Source organism: Entelurus aequoreus, linkage group LG19 (assembly GCF_033978785.1).
Source record: "Entelurus aequoreus isolate RoL-2023_Sb linkage group LG19, RoL_Eaeq_v1.1, whole genome shotgun sequence".
Lineage (NCBI taxonomy): Eukaryota > Metazoa > Chordata > Actinopteri > Syngnathiformes > Syngnathidae > Entelurus > Entelurus aequoreus.
Genome location: NC_084749.1, coordinates 48,498,519 through 48,521,695, shown reverse-complemented (window position 1 = coordinate 48,521,695; position 23,177 = coordinate 48,498,519). Strand labels below are relative to the sequence as shown.

Below are 23,177 nucleotides of genomic sequence, written 5' to 3'. Positions count from 1 at the left end.
TGGATGGATGGATGGATAGTGTATATATATTTATATGTGGTTATAGTATATATATATATATATTTATATGTGGTTATAGTATATATATATATATATATATATATATATATATATATATATATATATATATATATATATATATATATATATATATATATATATATATATATATATATATATATATATATATATATATATATATATATGTGGTTATAGTGTATATATATTTATATGTGGTTATAGTGTATATATATTTATATGTGGTTATAGTATATATATTTATATGTGGTTATAGTGTATATATATTTATATGTGGTTATAGTGTATATATATGTATATGTGGTTATAGTGTATACATATCTATATGTGGTTTTAGTGTATATATATTTATATGTGGTTATAGTATATATATATTTATATGTGGTTATAGTGTATATATATTTATATGTGGTTATAGTATATATATATTTATATGTGGTTATAGTGTATATACATTTATATGTGGTTATAGTGTATATATATTTATATGTGGTTATAGTGTATATATATATGTATATATATATATATATATATATATATATATTTATATGTGGTTATAGTGTATATATATTTATATGTGGTTATAGTGTATATATATTTATATTTGGTTATAGTGTATATATATTTATATGTGGTTATAGTGTATATATATTTGTATTTGGTTATAGTGTAATATATATTTATATGTGGTTATAGTGTATATATATTTATATGTGGTTATAGTGTATATATATATATTTATATGTGGTTATAGTGTATATATATTTATATGTGCTTATAGTGTATATATATATTTATATGTGGTTATAGTGTATATATATTTGTATTTGGTTATAGTGTAATATATATGTATATGTGGTTATAGTGTATATATATTTATATGTGGTTATAGTGTATATATATTTATATGTGGTTATAGTGTATATATATATTTATATGTGGTTATAGTATATATATATTTATATGTGGTTATAGTGTATATATAATGATAATACATGATAAATGGGTTATACTTGTATAGCGCTTTTCTGCCTTCAAGGTACTCAAAGCGCTTTGACACTATTTCCACATTCACCCATTCACACACCCATTCACACACTGATGCCATGCAAGGCGCTAACCAGCACCCATCAGGAGCAAGGGTGAAGTGTCTTGCCCAAGGACACAACGTATTTTCTCATTCTGTTTTGCACACTCTTGGAGTAAACATGTGCATAGTCATGTACATAGTGTATATATATATATATATATATATATATATATATATATATATATATATATATATATATATATATATATATATATATATATATATATATATATATATATATATATATATATATATATATATATATATATATATATATATATATATATATATGTTTTTCAAATCACCTGACATGTATACTGTGTATATGTACATCATTTATAAATGTTTTATGTAATTTTTTATACACATATTTCAGGTTGTATATATTTTATTATTGAATGTATCAAAAGTGATGAATATTTATGGCTTTTTGTGCCATCCATTTGCCTTTTTAAAGCATTACATGGATTCAATTCCTTTAAGCTGTCAATAAACTTCTCAATCAATCAATCAATCAAACTGATCCAAGTTAATTATATATGGATATTGATAATTAGAGCATATTTTTGCGGTTGTATCGCACAGCTAAAGACGATAATGAGGGAGTATTACTGATTTCTTAAGTTTAGTTTAGTAACCGCAGCTTCGACGGTTGCTTTGTTTCCCAAGGCTTGAAAAAGACTGCAAACTTAGACAACACAGTATGCCCCAAAACAACTTCTTCTAGGTTTCCATTGTTCAATGTCTGTGCTCTGTTCCACATTTCAGTCCATCCCTTTGGCCAGTCTGAGATTGTTGTACTCCGGCATCCTAAAAACCCCTGCTAAGGCTGATACTGATCTTTGATTAGTACTATTTTAGTGCAACTGCCAGTTGACAACCTGTCTAACTACAAACTACGTATTCTATTCTTGGGCATCCTACTCCTTTTTATGGCCTTGTAAGAGCCTGTTTGTTCTCTGAAGGGGGTCGTTAACAGCAGGGTAAGAGATTTGAAGTTTCCTTGCAATTTCTCGTATTACATAGCCTTCCTTTGCAAACACAACTACTATAAAGCCTGACAGGTATCTCGGGATCCAAATGATCCCAAACCTTTGAGTCAAACGCAGAGGTGGGTAGAGTAGCCAGAAATTGTACTCAAGTAAGAGTACTGTTGTTTTAGAGATTTATTACTCAAGTAAAAGTAAGGAGTAGTCACCCAAATATTTACTTGAGTTGCTGGAAATGGGTCTCTATACACCTATGTAGATATTGCACCAAAAAGCAGACATTTGCAGCTAGAATAGTCATTTACCACATTAGCAATGTATAGAGTGTATTTCTTTCAAGTTAAGACTAGTTTAAAGTTATCTTCATTGAAAAGTACAGTGCTTTTCCTTCAAAAATAAGGACATTTCAATGTGACCCCAAACTTTTGAACGGTAGTGTACATGCCTTTTATGCCCCCAGACGCGGGTCCGAGCACTGGCAACGTCACTTTCTAATTGTGTATACATAAACATTACGTTTATTACGATAACGCATGCTGTGTTTATTCTTTATTAATAGAGACGTGTCGGGAAAAAAAAGGATCACTTAAAACTAAAAACAACAAATTTAACTAAATATCTTCTGTTCTGTGCATCTTTGTCCAAGTTACATTATAGTGTCAGTTTCCTCTTCAAGCCCATAAGCCGTATGTGAAAGAAAAAACACACAACTTGCCATATAATACTACCTTGTTGGCGAATTACAAACACAAAATACATTTGAAACATTTTATTATACGTATGTTATTTGAATGGTCAAACCTTTATTGTGATTCGAGAGACATAACGGACACAACAAATCAATGCATCACACGTTATGTGGTTGGGATACGTCTGTTTGTCATTATACATTTGGCCAGCAGGTGGTTTCTTGTGCAGAAGAGGGCTTGAAACTTAGGTCCCGTTTACACTAAGCTGGCTAAGGTTATCCAGGGTAAATCCCACCTAACCTTATCAGTGTCCGCACTTACACAATGGTCGTTTAAGACCCCCTTACCCCTCCGTCTGCCGGGGCAACGCGACCTAGTACGCATGCGCGGAAAATGCGCACGTCATAGTCACCTCCAGTGTTGCTTTGTGTGCACGTTCTTAAATGTAACTTATCTGAACAATATCCAGTGTTGTGGTATTTCAATGAACTGGAATCCAGTGTGCTGTGGGGCCCTATTGTAGTGAATCACACCTGAGACATCATCAATTAATCACATCTTTATTAGACAAGTAAACAATGTGATAAAGAACATTTGACAACAATCAATCTAGGGATCTAGATATCTGGTCAGGACACTCCTCACTCTTTTGCCTTCACCTTTATTGTCCATTCCTTTTTGGTGACTTTATATACTCTGGACCTAGACGTTGAGTCTGCGACAATAACTGATACAGTCTGCTTTGCCAGTCCAAATGCATTCGATGTTTTCCATAGTCTTCCCTCGACGGCCAGGTAATACAAAGCCACAAAATGCAACGGGTCCACCAGACCCACAAACGCTGGCTGAGTAACAACAATATGAACGTTGCACGGGACATTTCTCTGCCAGTTTCTGCATCCCACAGGGATTATTTTCTTGTGTTTCTGCACCTGCCGTTCGCACACAAGGTTGCAACATTGTTTGTCAACACTGTCTGCTCTCATTTTCTCGCACATTTGACCCTCTGATGTTCTGTGTACCTACACTCTGTCCTCCTCCTGTCTCGGCCTGCTGTGTGTGTGTGTGTGTGTGTGGTACACAAAACATTAATTTCCACACTTCTATTAGCCCGGACATCTTATATGTAATATAAATGTGTAGGGGGGGGGGGGGGGGGTATATGGTGTGTGGTCATTAAATATGTATTCTGATATATGTTCTTCCCAGAAAATGAGCCAAAGTCAGTGAGTCTCATTGTATCATTTTTCTTTTAATAAAAAAAATGAAAACGGGTCCCACAGACCCAAACACCACACAAGGGTTAAATGTAACTTAGATACTGGGTTTCACTATGTAAAAGTGCTTTGAGTCACTAGAGAAAAGCGCTATATAAATATAATTCACTTCACTTTAACCTCTTAAGTCCCAAGCTGTTTGTTTACATGCTTTTTTTTATTATTTCTCTTTGATATTTGGGCTTATTGGACCCTAATTAGAATAAAAACTAAAAATCATCTTTTAATACGATGTACTTAGTCCATAAGTACACAAAAGTGTACTTAATGTGTAGTGACATGCACATTGTTATTTTTACACTTTTTTTTTTCCAAATTCCATTGTGTGTTGTACTCTTCTGACACCAGCAGATGGCAGTATAAGTGTCCACATAAGTGGCCATACGACCCCAATTCAGTAGTGTGCACAATTTTGGCAATAAGAGCTAAAAGGTGCATGTGGCCGCTAAGGCCTTTAGAGCAGTGTTTTTCAACCTTTTTTGAGCCAAGGCACATTTTTTGCGTTGAAAAAATCTGGAGGCACACCACCAGCAGAAATCATAAAAAAACAAAAAAACTCAGTTGTCAGTAAAAAGTCGTTGTCGCAGTTGTTGGATATGAATTTAAACCATAACCAAGCATGCATCACTATAGCTCTTGTCTCAAATTAGGTGTACTGTCACCACCTGTCACATCACGCCATGACTTATTTGGAGTTTTTCATGTTTTCCTGTGTGTAGTGTTTTAGTTCTTGTCTTGCGCTCCTATTTTGGTGGCCTTTTTCTCTTTTTTTGGTGTTTTCCTGCAGCAGTTTCATGTCTTCCTTTGAGCGATATTACCCGCATCTACTTTGTTTTAGCGCTCAAGAATATTTCAGTTGTTTTTATCCTTCTTTGTGTGGACATTGTTATGTCATGTTCGGATGTACATTCGGATGCTGTCTTTGCTCCACAGTAAGTCTTTGCTGTTGTCCAGCATTCTGTTTTTGTTTACTTTGTAGCCAGTTTGTAGTTAAGTTTCACTGCCTTTTCTTAGGGGCACTCACCTTTTGTTTATTTTTGTTTTAAGCATTAGACACCTTTTTACCTGCACGCTGCCTCCCGCTGTTTCCGACATCTACAAAGCAATTAGCTACCGGCTGCCACCTACTGATATGGAAGAGTATTACATGGTTATGCTGCCGAGCTCTTGACAGCAGCAACACTCAACAACAACACATCATTTGCAGACTATAATTACTGGTTTGCAAAAAATATTTTTAACCCAAATAGGTGAAATTAGATAATCTCCCACGGCACACCAGACTGGTTGAAAAACACTGCTTTAGAGGATAAGTGAACAACACACTCGTTGACCAACTGACACACCACGTCTACTACAGTTTGACGAAGCACACCAACTCCAGTGAAACCACCTGCTCCAAACAACCCGTAATAAATCGATTTTATTATCAATATTCTGTGTGATCTTTTTTCTTGCGCACATCCAGCAGACTCCTGTTCTTTTTTTTTTTTTTTTTTTTTTTTTTCATTTTTTTTTTTTTCGTTGACCAACTGACACACCACGTCTACTACAGTTTGACGAAGCACACCAACTCCAGTGAAACCACCTGCTCCAAACAACCCGTAATAAATCGATTTTATTATCAATATTCTGTGTGATCTTTTTTCTTGCGCACATCCAGCAGACTCCTGTTCTTTTTTTTTTTTTCTCATTTTTTTTTTTCGTTGACCAACTGACACACCACGTCTACTACAGTTTGACGAAGCACACCAACTCCAGTGAAACCGCCTGCTCCAAACAACCCGTAATAAATCGATTTTATTATCAATATTCTGTGTGATCTTTTTTCTTGCGCACATCCAGCAGACTCCTGTTCTTTTTTTTTTTTTTTTTTTTTTTTTCATTTTTTTTTTTTTCGTTGACCAACTGACACACCCCGTCTACTACAGTTTGACGAAGCACACCAACTCCAGTGAAACCACCTGCTCCAAACAACCCGTAATAAATCGATTGTATTATCAATATTCTGTGTGATCTTTTTTCTTGCGCACATCCAGCAGACTCCTGTTCTTTTTTTTTTTTTTTTTTTTTTTTTTTTAATTTTTTTTTTTTTTTTTTTTTTTCATTTTCAATCCAGTTTGGATCCGTTCAGCTTGATTGTTCACTTCGCTTCACCCGGACCACGGAAAAATCCGTAACCCGCGTCCGCTGGTGATGTGATTGTGTGTCCGTGTGATGTCAGCGTCTTGGCCCTTTGGTCTGATGTAACAGCTTCAGCGGCTCCTGCACAAAAGAGAGAAAGTGAGGTTAGTGTGATGCTGGGAGAGAGAGAGAGAGAGAGGCAGGTTAGTGTATCCACATGAAAGTCTTCCCTCGCCCGGTGCAATCATCCATGCAGGATGAAGGGATCCGTGCACAGTAGGCAAGGAGTCGCTGCTTTTTTTAAGGAATAATGGGGGGAAAAAAAGAAATGTTGAAGAAACGCATTTGTGTTTTTCTTCAATATTAAGCCGGTTGCATTTGTACTTCGGGTAGGAATTTCTAAATAAGGCGAGCAAGATAAGTGGAGACACTGTTGTGGATGGATCAGGCTTCTGCGAGCAGTCAAGTGCATGCACACACACACACACACACACACACACACACACACACACACACACACACACACACACACACACACACACACACACACACACACACACACACACACACACACACATGTCCTCGCTCCTAAATATTCCAAAGTCAACTTTTACTATAAGGAAATGGAAGAGTTTGGGGAACAACAGCAACTCAGCCACCAAGTGGTAGGCCACGTAAACTGACTAGAGAGGGGTCAGCGGATGCCGAAGCGCATAGTGCAAAAGACTTTCTGCACAGTCAGTTGCTACAGAGCTCCAAACGTCATGTGACCTTCCAATTAGCCCACGTACAGTACGCAGAGAGCTTCATGGATTGGGTTTCCATGGCCGAGCAGCTGCGTCTAAGCCAAGGATGTCCAAAGTGCGGCCCGCAGGTAATTTTTTAACGGCCCCACGGCACATTCTAAAAATACGATAAAAAAAAATAAAAAACATACAAAGTGGTATAAAAGAGTAAAGAGGTGACAATAAAATGTTGCTATGTTGACTCTAACACTAAGCTGTCATGCAGGCAGTTTCTTTCTTTAAAACATAATAATGAATAAAAAACAACGTCATTATGAATTGTTGACCTATTCAAGGCTCCAATTAGGTCACGTTAAGTATTCCACTTTGAGATATTTTTTGGGGGAAAATGTTGCATATTTTGTGTTTGCAATATACAAAACTATGTTGTTGTTTTTTTTTAAAGAGGGGCCTAAAATGAACAAACAAGGAACATAATAAACAACAATACAAGTTATAATGGACGAATAGATCTGAAGTTGATCTCGAGACTATTGTGTTAACAGTTTTCTTTTTAAATTACGATTTATTTTTTAACACTTTACTGAGCAGGACCCTTTTGGATGCCCAATAATTTTAGTGGGACTTTTTTTTTTTTTTTAAGTGTCATTGCTCAAAAAAAAAAAAAAAATTAAAATCAATGTTGTTATGAGTTATGTTATGAGCTCCAATTATTATATAATCTGAAATGTTCAACTTTAAAATTTTATTGGGGGAAAATATTTAATATTTTGTGTTTTTTCCATAAAAAACTGGGTTTTCTTTCACAAAAAGGGCATACAACTTAAATCTAAAAAAAAAAAAAAAAAACGTTATATTGACAGATATACCTAATATTGATATAGATATTTAAACTTTGAATAATAATAATAATAATAATAATAATAATACTAAATAATGACATTTTTAAAACATTTTTTTAACCTAAACCCTTTGGAGTCCCTGGTATCAAGTCTGAGTGGAGGCCTAAATGTATATTTTTTATACATATATTGTGGAGTGATTAATCATGTTTTTCCATCTGGCAATCTGATGGACCAGTCTGGGTTTGGAGGTTGACAGGAGAACGCTACATATCGGACTGCATTGTGCCGAGTGTGAAATTTGGTGGAGGTGTGGTATGGTGTGGGGTTGGTTTTCAGTAGTCGGGCTTGGCCCCTTAGTTCCAGTGAAAGGAACTTTGAATGCTCCAGGATACCAAAACATTTTTGGACAATTCCATGCTCCCAACCTTGTGGGAACAGTTTGGAGCGGGCCCCTTCCTCTTCCAACATGACTGTGCAAGCAAGGTCCATAAAGACATGGATGACAGAGTCTGGTGTGGATGGACTTGACTGGTCTGCACAGAGTCCTGACCTGAACCCGATAGAACACCTTTGGGATGAATTAGAACGGAGACTGAGAGCCAGGCCTTCTCCACCAACATCAGTGTGTGACCTCACCAATGCGCTTTTGGAAGAATGGTGGACAATTCCTATAAACACACTCTGCAACCTTGTGGACAGCCTTCCCAGAAGAGTTGAAGCTGTAATAGCTGCAAAAGGTCATATTGAACCCTATGGGTTAGGAATGGGATGGCACTTCAAGTTCATATGTGAGTCAAGGCAGGTGGCCAAATACTTTTGGCAATATAGTGTGTAGTCATTTTTGTTGTTATTAGTTTTACTTTTTCTATCTGACAATATACATCACAATATATTATTTGGTAATCAAACCAAAATGGGTTGCAAAGGCACCTACTTCGACTGCTGACGTTTGCGGTAAAATATTGCATACTTTCTAGTTGTATTATTTTGACAAACTTATTATTATTCTACTTGCTAATTTCCTGTTAATATATATGTTTACTTTCTGTTGTAACATGTTTATAACTACACTTCTATTAAAATGTATTGCACACTTATTCTTCTGTTGTTTGGATACTTTGTTAGTTACTACAAATCTGGGTATGGATCAAATACTACGGGGGCATATTTTTTTTTCATCTGACCACAGAACTTTCCTCCAGAAGGTCTTATCTTTGTCCATGTGATGTCAGATGAAACAAAAATGGAGCTGTTTGGCCACAATACCCAGCAATATGTTTGGAGGAGAAAATGTGAGGCCTTTAATCCCAGGAACAGCACACCTACCGTCAAGCATGGTGGTGGTAGTATTATGCTCTGGGCCTGTTTTGCTGCCAATGGAACTGGTTCTTTACAGAGAGTAAATGGGACAATGAAAAAGGAGGATTACCTTCAAATTCTTCAGGACAAGCTAAAATCATCAGCCCGGAGGTTGGGTCTTGGGCGCAGTTGGGTGTTCCAACAGGACAATGACCCCAAACACACGTCAAAAGTGTTAGAGGAATAGCTAAATCAGGCTAGAATGAAGGTTTTAGAAGGGCCTTCCCAAAGTCCTGACTTAAACGTGCGGACAATGCTGAAGAAACAAGTCCATGTCAGAAAACCAACACATTTAGCTGAACTGCACCAATTTTGTCAAGAGGAGTGGTCAACAATTCAAGCAAAAGCTTGTGGATGGCTACCAAAAGCGCCTTATTGCAGTGAAACTTGCCAAGTTAATATGTGTTAATATATACATACAGCAATATTAACATTGCTGTATGTATACTTTTGACCCAGTAGATTTGCTCACATTTTCAGTAGACCCATAATAAATTCATAAAAGAACCAAACTTCATGAATCATCATAACAAAATAACGGTTGTAGAAATTATTGGAAACTCAAGACAGCCATGACATCATGTTCTTTACAAGTGTATGTAAACTTTTGAACACAACTGTATATATATATATATATATATATATATATATATATATATATATATATATATATATATATATATATATATATATATATATATATATATATATATATATATATATATATATATATATATATATATATATATATATATATATATATATATATATATATATATATATATATATATATATATATATACACTACCGTTCATAGTTTGGGGTCACATTGAAATGTCCTTATTTTTGAAGGAAAAGCACTGTACTTTTCAATGAAGATAACTTTCAACTAGTCTTAACTTTAAAGAAATACACTCTATACATTGCTAATGTGGTAAATGACTATTCTAGCTGCAAATGTCTGCTTTTTGGTGCAATATCTACATGGGTGTATAGAGGCCCATTTACAGCAACTATCACTCCAGTGTTCTAATGGTACAATGTGTTTGCTCATTGGCTCAGAAGGCTAATTGATGACTAGAAAACCCTTGTGCAATCATGTTCACACATCTGAAAAGAGTTTAGCTCGTTACAGAAGCTACACAACTGACCTTCCTTTGAGCAGATTGAGTTTCTGGAGCATCACATTTGTGGGCTCAATTAAACGCTCAAAATGGCCAGAAAAAGAGAACTTTCATCTGAAACTCGACAGTCTATGCTTGTTCTTAGAAATGAAGGCTATTCCACAAAATTGTTTGGGTGACCCCAAACTTTTGAACGGTAGTGTATATATATATATATATATATATATATATATATATATTTTTTTTTTTTTTTTTTTTTTTTAATTTTTTTTTTAATTTATTTATTTTTTTTAATTATTATTTTTTTTTTAAATTTTTTTTTTTTTTTTGTAATATCTATATTTGTGTTATATCCATGGTTGATCATTTGCATCTCCTCTATTTTTGCAATTTTTTTTCCTGTCTGCTTTGCTTATTTGCTGCAAGTTGGTGGCTGACATCCTGTTTTAATTCAGCTAAGTATTGTTTTATACGTTCTTTGATTTCTCCTTTGAGTATTTAAAAGCCATCCCTTAGGTTCGACTTGAGTTTATTTATCTGTTTTCTTATATCTTCCTGTCCCGTAAGAACAGCCGTTGCTGTCTTAATCTATATCGGGTTTTTAGTCGTCCAATTTCCAGTTTTTTTTTTTTGTTGGCTTTAATACCCTTGGACATATCGTCTCAATCCCCCATGTATTACCTCCAAATTTAGTAAACAACTATTTATTTCACGCTCTGCAGCCAATCAGTAGTGGGACATTATCTTTTGAAATGACAACAAAGGAAGCAGGAGTTACAGGTCATGTACAATAAATATGCCAGGATGTATTGCACGTGCAATAGTCTATTGTTGATTGGGTTAAATCGGGGGTGTCCAAAGTGTGGCCCGGGGGACATTTGCGGCCCGCAGCCAATTGTTAAGCGGCCCGCCACATATTCTAGAATTGCTATTGCAAAAATTAAAAATTAACATTAAAAGGAACAGTTGCAATGTTGACACAAAGCTGTCATGCAGGCTGTTTGTTTTTATTTTGTCTTTCTTTATTTTGCTTTTTTGCCATTGCTTAAAAAAAAAAAACATTTTTTTTTTTTAAATTCAATGTTATAATCAATTATTGATCTATTCAAGGCTCCAATTACTTCAAATATTTCAGTTTAAAATGTTTTATGTTGAAAATATTCCATATATTGTGTGGTTGCCATATAAAAACAATGTTTTATTTGACATAAGAGCATAAAACAAACAAAATAATTGTTCAAACGTAGAATGGACAGATATATCTGAAGTTGATCTCGTAATAAAAAATATATGATAAAAATGTATCACTTCATGAGTGGGGGACCTTTTGGATCCCAAATGTATTTAATGGGATTTTATTGATCTTTTCACTGTGATTAATCAAAAATAATAATAAATTAAATACAATGGTGTCCTGCAATATTGATCTTTTTAGGGCTCCAATTACTTCACATCAAACATTGCTTTCTGAATGTTTTGGGCGGTGGGCAAAATACTGCATATTTCAGTTTTACTAGAAAAAACAAAGTTGTCTTTGACAGGAAAGGCATTTTTTTAACGTTATATCAACCTGAAGTTGATATAGAGATTTACTGTAAGCGTTAAATTAAAAAAAAAAATAATAATGTGACTTATTTTTAACATTTTAATGACTGAGACCCTTTATAATTATATATTTTGTTATGATTTGAAAATGAAAAATAATTAATTTTTCCGTGTGCGGCCCTCAGTGGAAAAAGTTTGGACACACCTGGGTTAAATACTCCTTATTGTTGTTTATATAACACAGTGCGTATGTTTTTTTTTGTTTTTTTTTCGCCGAACTGAAACCATAAATCACTGCTCTGAGACGTGGACCAGCAAGAAATGATTTGTTCTCTGCGCTGCAATGTTACAATGTTTTACGAGGCTGTGCTATAATTCAAAATGCATGAAAAAAAAAAAAAAAAAAAATCATTTATTGAGCATCTCTTCAAACAGCTTAGTCTTTAACTGCCTCCCTGAGTGTGTTTTGAAATGAAAGGCCTGTCTCTTTTTTCTAATAATTGTCTATTCTCATTTTTAGTACAGCCAGCTTCCTCTTGATGGATTCCCCTTGTGATTTATCAAATACAATTATCCTGCGACTTATTCTGGAGGACCGTTAATGTGTGTATGTGTCAGCTCGAGTGTGTTTAAATAGCATTAAGTAATTGGAAAGCAGGACAGGAGACGGGGAAAATAAATAGTCTTGGAATTACTCAACCCCCTCCCCCCTTCACCCCTTTTTTTAAATATACCCTCACTCATCCTCACTATGGCACCTTCAGAAATGTTGGCCTGCAATTATGACCGTCTGCCAGTGAAGATGATTTGTAATTACAGAGAAATGATTGGAATTGTTTTTTTTTTTTTAGGCCGTGCAGATGGTTACATGGACTAGAGAAATTGTTAAATTATTATGAAGTTCCATACCTCATTTGTTAATGAAGTGTACAGGTGACGTCCCGGTCAGTATGATAACTGAAGCGTGAAGATTTCAACGGCCGAACAGGTTGTAAGTTAGTCATCGCTGTTTAATAGGAATTACGGATAATCATTCTCGATATAAATGTGTGGATTGGAATCCAAACTGCAAAAGACACTGAAATTATAGAGCGCAATTTTGAGTTTTGGGGTTGGGTTTTTTTATTAGATCGCAATTTTTGCCAGTCCTGATGTGTGTGTCCAGTTTGGTGAGTTTTGAAGCATGTTAAGGGGGTCAAATTACAGCTCAAAGAGGCAAAAGTGACTGTTTTTACTAAACTTTTGTTTTGAAGGGGAAATTGCAAACTTCCTGTTGATTTTTGCTGAAAGATGTCAGTGTATGAAATCTAGGTCTAAGTGAGACCTACTGTAAATAGAGGTTTTTGTTTCATGTCTCTACGACATTCCTACTCGAAGTTACAGGCAGTTTTGTCTGAGTTTTCTTCCTAGGAGCTGTTGTGTCTGTGTTTTCTTCCTAGGGGGCGCTAGAGCGCAATTGTAAGTTTTGGGGTTAGGTTTTTTTATTAGATCGCAATTTTTGCCAGTCCTGATGTGTGTGTCCAGTTTGGTGAGTTTTGAAGCATGTTAAGGGGGTCAAATTACAGCTCAAAGAGGCAAGAGTGACTGTTTTTACTAAACTTTTGTTTTGAAGGGGAAATTGCAAACTTCCTGTTGATTTTTGCTGAAAGATGTCAGTGTATGAAATCTAGGTCTAAGTGAGACCTACTGTAAATAGAGGTTTTTGTTTCATGTTTCATTCCTACTGGAAGTTACAGGCAGTTTTGTCTGTGTTTTCTTCCTAGGGGGCGCTAGGGCGCAATTTTGAGTTTTGGGGTTTGGTTTTTGATTAAATCGCTTTGTTCGCCAGTACTGATGTGTGTGTCAAATTTGGTGAGTTTTGAAGCATGTTAAGGGGGTCAAATTACAGCTCAAAGCTGCGGAATAATAATAAAGAATAATAATAAAACCTTACAATTTCAATAGGGTCCTCTGTCCCAAAGGGACATTGCTGTCCCTAATAAGATTACAACGGCCGAACAGGTTGTAACTTAGCCATCGCTGTTTAATAGGAATTACGGATAATCATTCTCGATATAAATGCGTAGATCGGAATCCAAACTGCAAAAGACACTGAAATTATATATGTTACATACCGTATTTTTCGGAGTATAAGTCGCTCCGGAGTATAAGTCGCACCTGCCGAAAATGCATAATAAAGAAGGAAAAAAACATATATAAGTCGCACTGGAGTATAAGTCGCATTTTTTTGGGGAAATGTATTTGATAAAACCCAACACCAAGAATAGACATTTGAAAGGCAATTTAAAATTAAAGCTGCAAGCAGCGATGGACGAGACCGACTTTGACGGCGCATACAATCCAAACCGGAGCAGTAATTAAAACTCTTTCGTCAACTTTTAATCAGAAGGGTTCAATCTCTTTCCTGTGCTAATTTGAAGCCGACACGACAAACGCGCTCAGAGGAGATAATATTTGAAAAAAGGTGACCGGTTAATAAGAAACTTTTGTTTTGAAGGGGGAATTGCAAACATCCTGTTGATTTTTGCTGGGGGTTGTCAATACATGAAATGTAGGTCTAAGTGAGACCTACATTGAGACCTACATAGAGGTTTTTGTTTCATGTCTCTACGACATTCCTACTCGAAGTTACAGGCAGTTTTGTCTGAGTTTTCTTCCTAGGAGCAGTTGTGTCTGTGTTTTCTTCCTAGGGAGCGCTAGAGCGCAATTTTGAGTTTTGGGTTGTTTTTTTTTTTTAATTAGATCGCAATTTTTGCCAGTCTTGATGTGTGTGTCGAGTTTGGTGAGTTTTGAAGTATGTTAAGGGGGTCAAATTACAGCTCAAAGAGGCAAAAGTGACTGTTTTTACTAAACTTTTGTTTTGAAGGGGAAATTGCAAACTTCCTGTTGATTTTTGCTGAAAGATGTCAGTGTATGAAATCTAGGTCTAAGTGAGACCTACTGTACATAGAGGTTTTTGTTTCATGTCTCTACGCCATTCCTACTGGAAGTTACAGGCAGTTTTGTCTGTGTTTTCTTCATAGGGGGCGCTAGGGCGCAATTTTGAGTTTTGGGGTTTGGTTTTTGATTAAATCGCTTTGTTTGCCAGTACTGATGTGTGTGTCAAATTTGGTGAGTTTTGAAGCATGTTAAAGGGGGTCAAATTACCGCTCAAAGCTGCGGAATATGAATAAAGAATAATAATAAAACCTTTCAATTTCAATAGGGTCCTCTGTCCTAAAGGGACATTGCGGTCCCTAATAGATAAAGAATAGTGAACAACAGGCTGAATAAGTGTACGTTATATGAGGCATAAATAACCAACTGAGAACGTGCCTGGTATGTTAACGTAACATATTATGGTAAGAGTCATTCAAATAACTATAACATATAGAACATGCTATACGTTTACCAAACAATGTGTCACTCCTAATCGCTAAATCCCATGAAATCTAATACGTCTAGTCCAGGGGTGTCCAAACTTTTTCCACTGAGGGCCGCACACAAGCCGGGGGCCATTTTGATATTTTTTTATTTTAAAAACCAATACAACAAATGTATAAAAATATACATTTAGGCCTCCACTCAGGCTTGATCCCGGTGAACCCAAATGGTTTTGGTCAAAAAAAAAATAAAAAAATTTAGTATTATTATTATTATTATCCAAAGTTTAAATCTCTGGATCAACATTACGTCTATCTGTCAATATAACGTTTTTAAACATTTAAGTTATGTGCCCTTTTTGTCAAAAAAAACCCTGTTTTTTTTATGGAAAAAACACCAAATATGCAATATTTTCCCCCAATGAAATTTTAAAGTGGAATATTTGAGATTATACAATAATTGGAGCCTTAAAAAGGTCAATGACTCATAACATCATTGATTTTAATTCATTATTATTTTTTGAGCAATGACACACACAAAAAAATCCCACTAAAATGATTTAACATCAAAGTGTTAAAAATTATATTATACATTTTTTATACCGTTCACTTTTAACACAATAATCTCGAGATCAGCTTCAGATCTATCCGTCAATTATAAGTTGTATTGTTGTTCGTGTTTTTTTGTTTGTTGTTTTATGCCCTTCTTTAAAAAAAAAACCAACAGCTCAGTTTTTTATATGGCAAACACAAAATATGCAACATTTTCCCCAAAAAATATCTCAAAGTGGAATATTTAATGTGACATAATTGGAGCCTCGAATAGGTCAATAATTCATAATGACGTTGATTTTAATTCATTATTATGTTTTAGAGAATGACAGCTTTGTGTTATTAGAGTAAACATTGCAACATTTTCTTGTTACATTCCACCTGTTTGCTCTTTTGTACCACTTTTTATGTTTTACATTTTTTTAAATGACATTTTTAGTATGTGCCGTGGGGCCGTTAAAAAACGTCTTGCGAGCCGCTAATGGCCCCCGGGCCGCACTTTGGACACCCCTGGTCTAGTCTCTTACGTGAATGAGCTAAATAATATTATTTGATATTTTATGGTAATGTGTTACCGGCCAAACTATGGAAAAAACTGCGACTTATAGTCCGAAAAATACAGTATACGTTATTGTGGAATTTGCCATCAGACACGGTACAGGAGCCAAGCGTGTATTTTTTAACAAGATTTTAATAATAATGGTTTAACATAAGTTTTCTCTCCAGTCGAACGTTACTTTTCAGTCACGTCCGTATCCTCTCTCTCCTCCTGCTCCCGGGCCGCTTACTGTTAAAGACAACAGATGATTAGATGAACACGCACCACCTGTGGAATCTGATCAGCTGCCAGCTGTGTCTCGCCGTCAGCACTGCCACGCCCCCGTCTGATGGTGCTCTGTCCTCAGCACCATGGACAGAGGCGGTGACCTTTGCTCCTGAAGGCATATAATAAGCATCCTCTTTGTTTTCGGTCATCTATGTTACACCGTTACACCACCCCGAAAGGGACGAGCGGTAGAAAATGGATGGATGAATGGGTTCCCAAATTTATATATATATATATATATATATATATATATATATATATATATATATATATATATATATATATGTATATGTATATATGTATATATGTATATATGTATATATATATATATATATATATATATATATATATATATATATATATATATATATATATATATATATATATATATATATATATATATATACGTATATATATATATATATATACAAATAAAAAGTGACGATAAAGGTGAAGTTATAACACTGAAACGCCCTCAGGAAGATGTGCTTTAAGACATGGCTAGCTAGCTAGCGGCTAACGTCCATTAGCTACTTCTAAATCACTAATCCTTGTCTCCATGGCGACGAATAAAATTAGTTTCTTACAAGTATCATCCCTGCAGGACGAGGAATAGCTAAACATGTTTCACTACAAACCGTAGCTCACCGGCATCACAATGTAAACAAACGCCATTGGTGGATCTACACCTAACATCCACTGTAATGATACCAAGCACAGGAGCGTATCTAGTCAATATTACCATGATTACGTCGATATTTTTTGGCATCACATCATCTTCTTTCATATTTTTTAAATGTATATTATGTTTATAAACTCAGGAAATATGTCCCTGGACACATGAGGACTTTGAATATGACCAATGTATGATCCTGTAACTACTTGCTATCGGATTGATACCCAAATTTGTGGTATCATCCAAAACGAATGTAAAGTATCCAAACAACAGAAGAACAAGTGATTATTACATTTTAACAGAAGTGTAGATAGAACATGTTAAAAGAGAAAATAAGCAGATATTAACAGTAAATGAACAAGTAGATTGATAATACATTTTCTACCGCTTGTCCTTAATAATGTTGACAAAATAATAGGTAGATAAATGACACAATATGTTACTGCATACGTCAGCAGACTAAATTAAGAGTCTTTGTTTGTTTACTTACTACTAAAAGACAAGTTGTCTTGTATGTTCACTTATTTATTTAAGGACGAACTTGCAATAAGAAACATATGTTTAATTTTACAATAAGATTTTTTGTTAAAATAAAGCCAATAATGCATTTTTTTTTTGTGGTCCCCTTTATTAAGAAAAGTATCGAAAAGTACCGAAAAGTCTCGAAACACCGGTACCAAAATATTGGTATCGGGACAACACTAGTGGGCTCATACATGAAGTGTACAACCCATGCACCGTAACCATGAAGTAAAAACTGGACTCTCTCCAAAAATTCTGTTCAAGGGATCTGGATGGACCAGGGACCAGGGACCAGGGACCAGGGACCAGGGACCAGGGACCAGGGACCAGGGACAAGTCATTGACAACATTGACACATTTGTCACAACACAATTCGCCGTGCCTTAATGAGGAGGAAAAACAAAAACTCTTCCCAAAGTCCGTCACTTTTCGTGCCCCACTGTACCCTTGTACCGTCCACCCCTCCCCCCTGGTTCCCCTTACCAGCTCGGTGGGACCCTCTCTCTCTCTCCCTCTCTCCCTGTCTCTTAACCCCTCTCACCCCCTCCCTCAGGGCAGAAGTAAACCACGCCTTGAGGCCCTGCTCCCATTGTGAGCCCTCTGCTACTTCTGTTTGGGACCTTTGTGTGCCGCTAATCAGGCGTGGGGCCATGCTCAGCTCCAAATGTGTGTCCGCGAGTATAGTGTGTGTGTGTGTGTGTGTGTGTCTGTGTGTGTGTCTGCGTCCCTTGCCCTCATTACGTAGCCACACTGGGAGGCCGGCATGGGAAGTTTCTGCTGCAGTACACACCTCCCTCCAACCCTCCGTCACCCTCTTTGCTCCCCCCCCCCCCCCGAGCTGTCCATCACTCTCCTCTTAACCCCCTCTTATCTCACCAACATACTTTCAACTAAACTGGACACCCATTTTTGCATCATACTCATCATAACTCAGCTCCAATGATTTTACAGGACAATTAAAAATAAACACTATTATTGTTTTGGAGTACCAACAGGAAAGTTATTGTGTGAATGCTCCAAAGCATTCACACAATATGGTTTTCTATACCAAAATTAATCTATTTATTCTTATTCTTCTCGAGAATTTGCCGCATTTTACCTTCCACATTTTTCACCCGATTCCAACCCTTTCCAATTTATCCTTGACAAATTCCAAAAATTCCCAGATTTTCCAGAATTCTAGGTTTTCCGGGACATTTTCCCTGTTCAAAATGAACTGGCCATTTTTCAAACTTCCACCATTTCCACATTTTTCAACCTATTCAAGCCATTCCACCTTCAACACATTCCATCATTCTGTAAATTCCAACTTTATTTCTTCCAGGCTCCAAAAATTTCCAGAATTTTCCAGAATTCCTGCTTTTCCAAAGCCCTATTTCCACCCTTTTTTTTCCTTCTACATTTTTCAACGTATTTCAACCGTTCCACCATCAAAACATTCCTCTTAATCAGGACAAAAAACTAAATTTTTCTAAAAATTGGAAACAGTCCCAATATTCCCGAAATTACAGGAATTCCGTAATACCATTTATCAATTCAACATGTTACTACTTCAGCATTTCTCCACCGATTTGAAAAATTTCAACACAATCCATTGCAACTCATTCAGACAATTCAATGTTTTACCATTTACAAAAAAATTCCCGCTTTTCCCGAAATGTCCAATTTTTCTGAAATTCCAATTAAAATCAATGGGAAATTCTTCAAAGTTCCACAACTTCCAAATTTGTCATCTGATTCAAACCGTTCCACCTTCAAAATATTCAGCCTGTTCAGGAACTGTGCTGTACTTCAATAATTCTAAAAAATAATTCCAGAATTTCCCATAATTATTTTTTTTTTGCATTTTCCCCTTTCAAAATTAATTGGCCATTTTTCAAACTTCCACCATTTCCGTATTTTTCAACCTATTCAAGCCATTCCACCTATAACACATTCCAACATTCTGATAATTCCAACTTTATTTCTTACTAGTTCCAAAAAATTCCAGAATTTTCCAGAATTCCTGCTTTTCCAAAGCCCTATTTCCACCCTTTTTTCTGGCGACTACTCATTCTACATTTTTCAACGTATTTCAACCGTTCCACCATCAAAACATTCTTCTTAATCAGGACAAAAAACAAAATTTTTCTAAAAATTGGAAAAAGTCCCAATTTTCCCGAAATTCCAGGAATTCCGTAATAACATTTATCAATTCAACATGTTACTACTTTTTACATTTCTCCACCGATTTGAAAAATGTCAACACAATCCATTGCAACTCATTCAGACAATTCAATGTTTTACCATTTACAAAAAAAATCCCGCTTTTCCCGAAATGTCCAATTTTTCTGAAATTCCAATTACAATCAATGGGGAATTCTTCAAAGTTCCACAACTTCCACATTTTTCATTTAATTCAAACCATTACACCTTCAAAATATTCAGCCTGTTCAGGAACTGTGCTGTACTTCAATAATTCTAAAAAATAATTCCAGAATTTCCCATAATTATTTTTTTTTTGCAATTTCCCCTTTCAAAATTAATTGGCCATTTTTCAAACTTCCACCATTTCCACATTTTTCAACCTATTCAAGCCATTCCACCTAGAACACATTCCAACATTCTGATAATTCCAACTTTATTTCTTACTAGTTCCAAAAAATTCCAGAATTTTCCAGAATTCCTGCTTTTCCAAAGCCCTATTTCCACACTTTTTTCTGGCGACTACTCCTTCTACATTTTTCAACGTATTTCAACCGTTCCACCATCAAAACATTCCTCTTAATCAGTAAAAAAAACTAAATTTTTCTAAAAATTGGAAACAGTCCCAATTTTCCCGAAATTCCAGGAATTCCGTAATACCATTTATCAATTCAACATGTTACTACTTCAGCATTTCTCCACCGATTTGAAAAATTTCAACACAATCCATTGCAACTCATTCAGACAATTCAATGTTTTACCATTTACAAAAAAATTCCCGCTTTTCCCGAAATGTCCAATTTTTCTGAAATTCCAATTAAAATCAATGGGAAATTCTTCAAAGTTCCACAACTTCCAAATTTGTCATCTGATTCAAACCGTTCCACCTTCAAAATATTCAGCCTGTTCAGGAACTGTGCTGTACTTCAATAATTCTAAAAAATAATTCCAGAATTTCCCATAATTATTTTTTTTTTGCATTTTCCCCTTTCAAAATTAATTGGCCATTTTTCAAACTTCCACCATTTCCACATTTTTCAACCTATTCAAGCCATTCCACCTATAACACATTCCAACATTCTGATAATTCCAACTTTATTTCTTACTAGTTCCAAAAAATTCCAGAATTTTCCAGAATTCCTGCTTTTCCAAAGCCCTATTTCCACCCTTTTTTCTGGCGACTACTCATTCTACATTTTTCAACGTATTTCAACCGTTCCACCATCAAAACATTCCTCTTAATCAGGACAAAAAACTAAATTTTTCTAAAAATTGGAAAAAGTCCCAATTTTCCCGAAATTCCAGGAATTCCGTAATAACATTTATCAATTCAACATGTTACTACTTTTTACATTTCTCCACCGATTTGAAAAATGTCAACACAATCCATTGCAACTCATTCAGACAATTCAATGTTTTACCATTTACAAAAAAAATCCCGCTTTTCCCGAAATGTCCAATTTTTCTGAAATTCCAATTACAATCAATGGGGAATTCTTCAAAGTTCCACAACTTCCACATTTTTCATTTAATTCAAACCATTCCACCTTCAAAATATTCAGCCTGTTCAGGAACTGTGCTGTACTTCAATAATTCTAAAAAATAATTCCAGAATTTCCCATAATTATTTTTTTTTTGCAATTTCCCCTTTCAAAATTAATTGGCCATTTTTCAAACTTCCACCATTTCCACATTTTTCAACCTATTCAAGCCATTCCACCTATAACACATTCCAACATTCTGATAATTCCAACTTTATTTCTTACTAGTTCCAAAAAATTCCAGAATTTTCCAGAATTCCTGCTTTTCCAAAGCCCTATTTCCACACTTTTTTCTGGCGACTACTCCTTCTACATTTTTCAACGTATTTCAACCGTTCCACCATCAAAACATTCCTCTTAATCAGTAAAAAAAACTAAATTTTTCTAAAAATTGGAAACAGTCCCAATTTTCCCGAAATTCCAGGAATTCCGTAATACCATTTATCAATTCAACATGTTACTACTTCAGCATTTCTCCACCGATTTGAAAAATTTCAACACAATCCATTGCAACTCATTCAGACAATTCAATGTTTTACCATTTACAAAAAAATTCCCGCTTTTCCCGAAATGTCAATTTTTTCTGAAATTCCAATTAAAATCAATGGGAAATTCTTCAAAGTTCCACAACTTCCACATTTTTCATTTAATTCAAACCGTTCCACCTTCAAAATATTCAGCCTGTTCAGGAACTGTGCTGTACTTCAATAATTCTAAAAAATTATTCCAGAATTTCCCATAATTATTTTTTTTTTGCAATTTCCCCTTTCAAAATTAATTGGCCATTTTTCAAACTTCCACCATTTCCACATTTTTCAACCTATTCAAGCCATTCCACCTTCAACACATTCCAACATTCTGATAATTCCAACTTTATTTCTTCCAAGTTCCAAAAATGTCCAGAATTTTCCAGAATTCCTGCTTTTCCAAAGCCCTATTTCCACACTTTTTTCTGGCGACTACTCCTTCTACATTTTTCAACGTATTTCAACCGTTCCACCATCAAAACATTCCTCTTAATCAGGACAAAAAACTAAATTTTTCTAAAAATTGGAAACAGTCCCAATTTTCCCGAAATTCCAGGAATTCCGTAATACCATTTATCAATTCAACATGTTAGTTACTACTTCAGCATTTCTCCACCGATTTGAAAAAATTCAACACAATCCATTGCAACTCATTCAGACAATTCAATGTTTTACCATTTACAAAAAAATTCCCGCTTTTCCCGAAATGTCCAATTTTTCTGAAATTCCAATTAAAATCAATGGGAAATTCTTCAAAGTTCCACAACTTCCACATTTTTCATCTGATTCAAACCGTTCCACCTTCAAAATATTCAGCCTGTTCAGGAACTGTGCTGTACTTCAATAATTCTAAAAAATAATTCCAGAATTTCCCATAATTATTTTTTTTTTGCATTTTCCCCTTTCAAAATTAATTGGCCATTTTTCAAACTTCCACCATTTCCACATTTTTCAACCTATTCAAGCCATTCCACCTTCAACACATTCCATCATTCTGTAAATTGCAACTTTATTTCTTCCAAGTTCCAAAAATTTCCAGAATTTTCCAGAATTCCTGCTTTTCCAAAGCCCTATTTCCACACTTTTTTCTGGCGACTACTCCTTCTACATTTTTCAACGTATTTCAACCGTTCCACCATCAAAACATTCCTCTTAATCAG

At 35.1% G+C, this 23,177-nt stretch overlaps 1 long non-coding RNA gene across 1 annotated transcript in view; it reads right to left on the bottom strand.

Moving 5' to 3' along the window:
- Positions 1 to 5,410: 5,410 nt before the first annotated feature.
- Positions 5,411 to 23,177, bottom strand: part of LOC133634982 (uncharacterized) — a 58,440-nt gene continuing 40,673 nt past the window's right edge. Inside the window, exon 2 of the long non-coding RNA XR_009822000.1 lies at positions 5,411 to 6,349. This is a non-coding gene — a long non-coding RNA (uncharacterized LOC133634982). The remainder of the gene's footprint in view (positions 6,350 to 23,177) is intronic.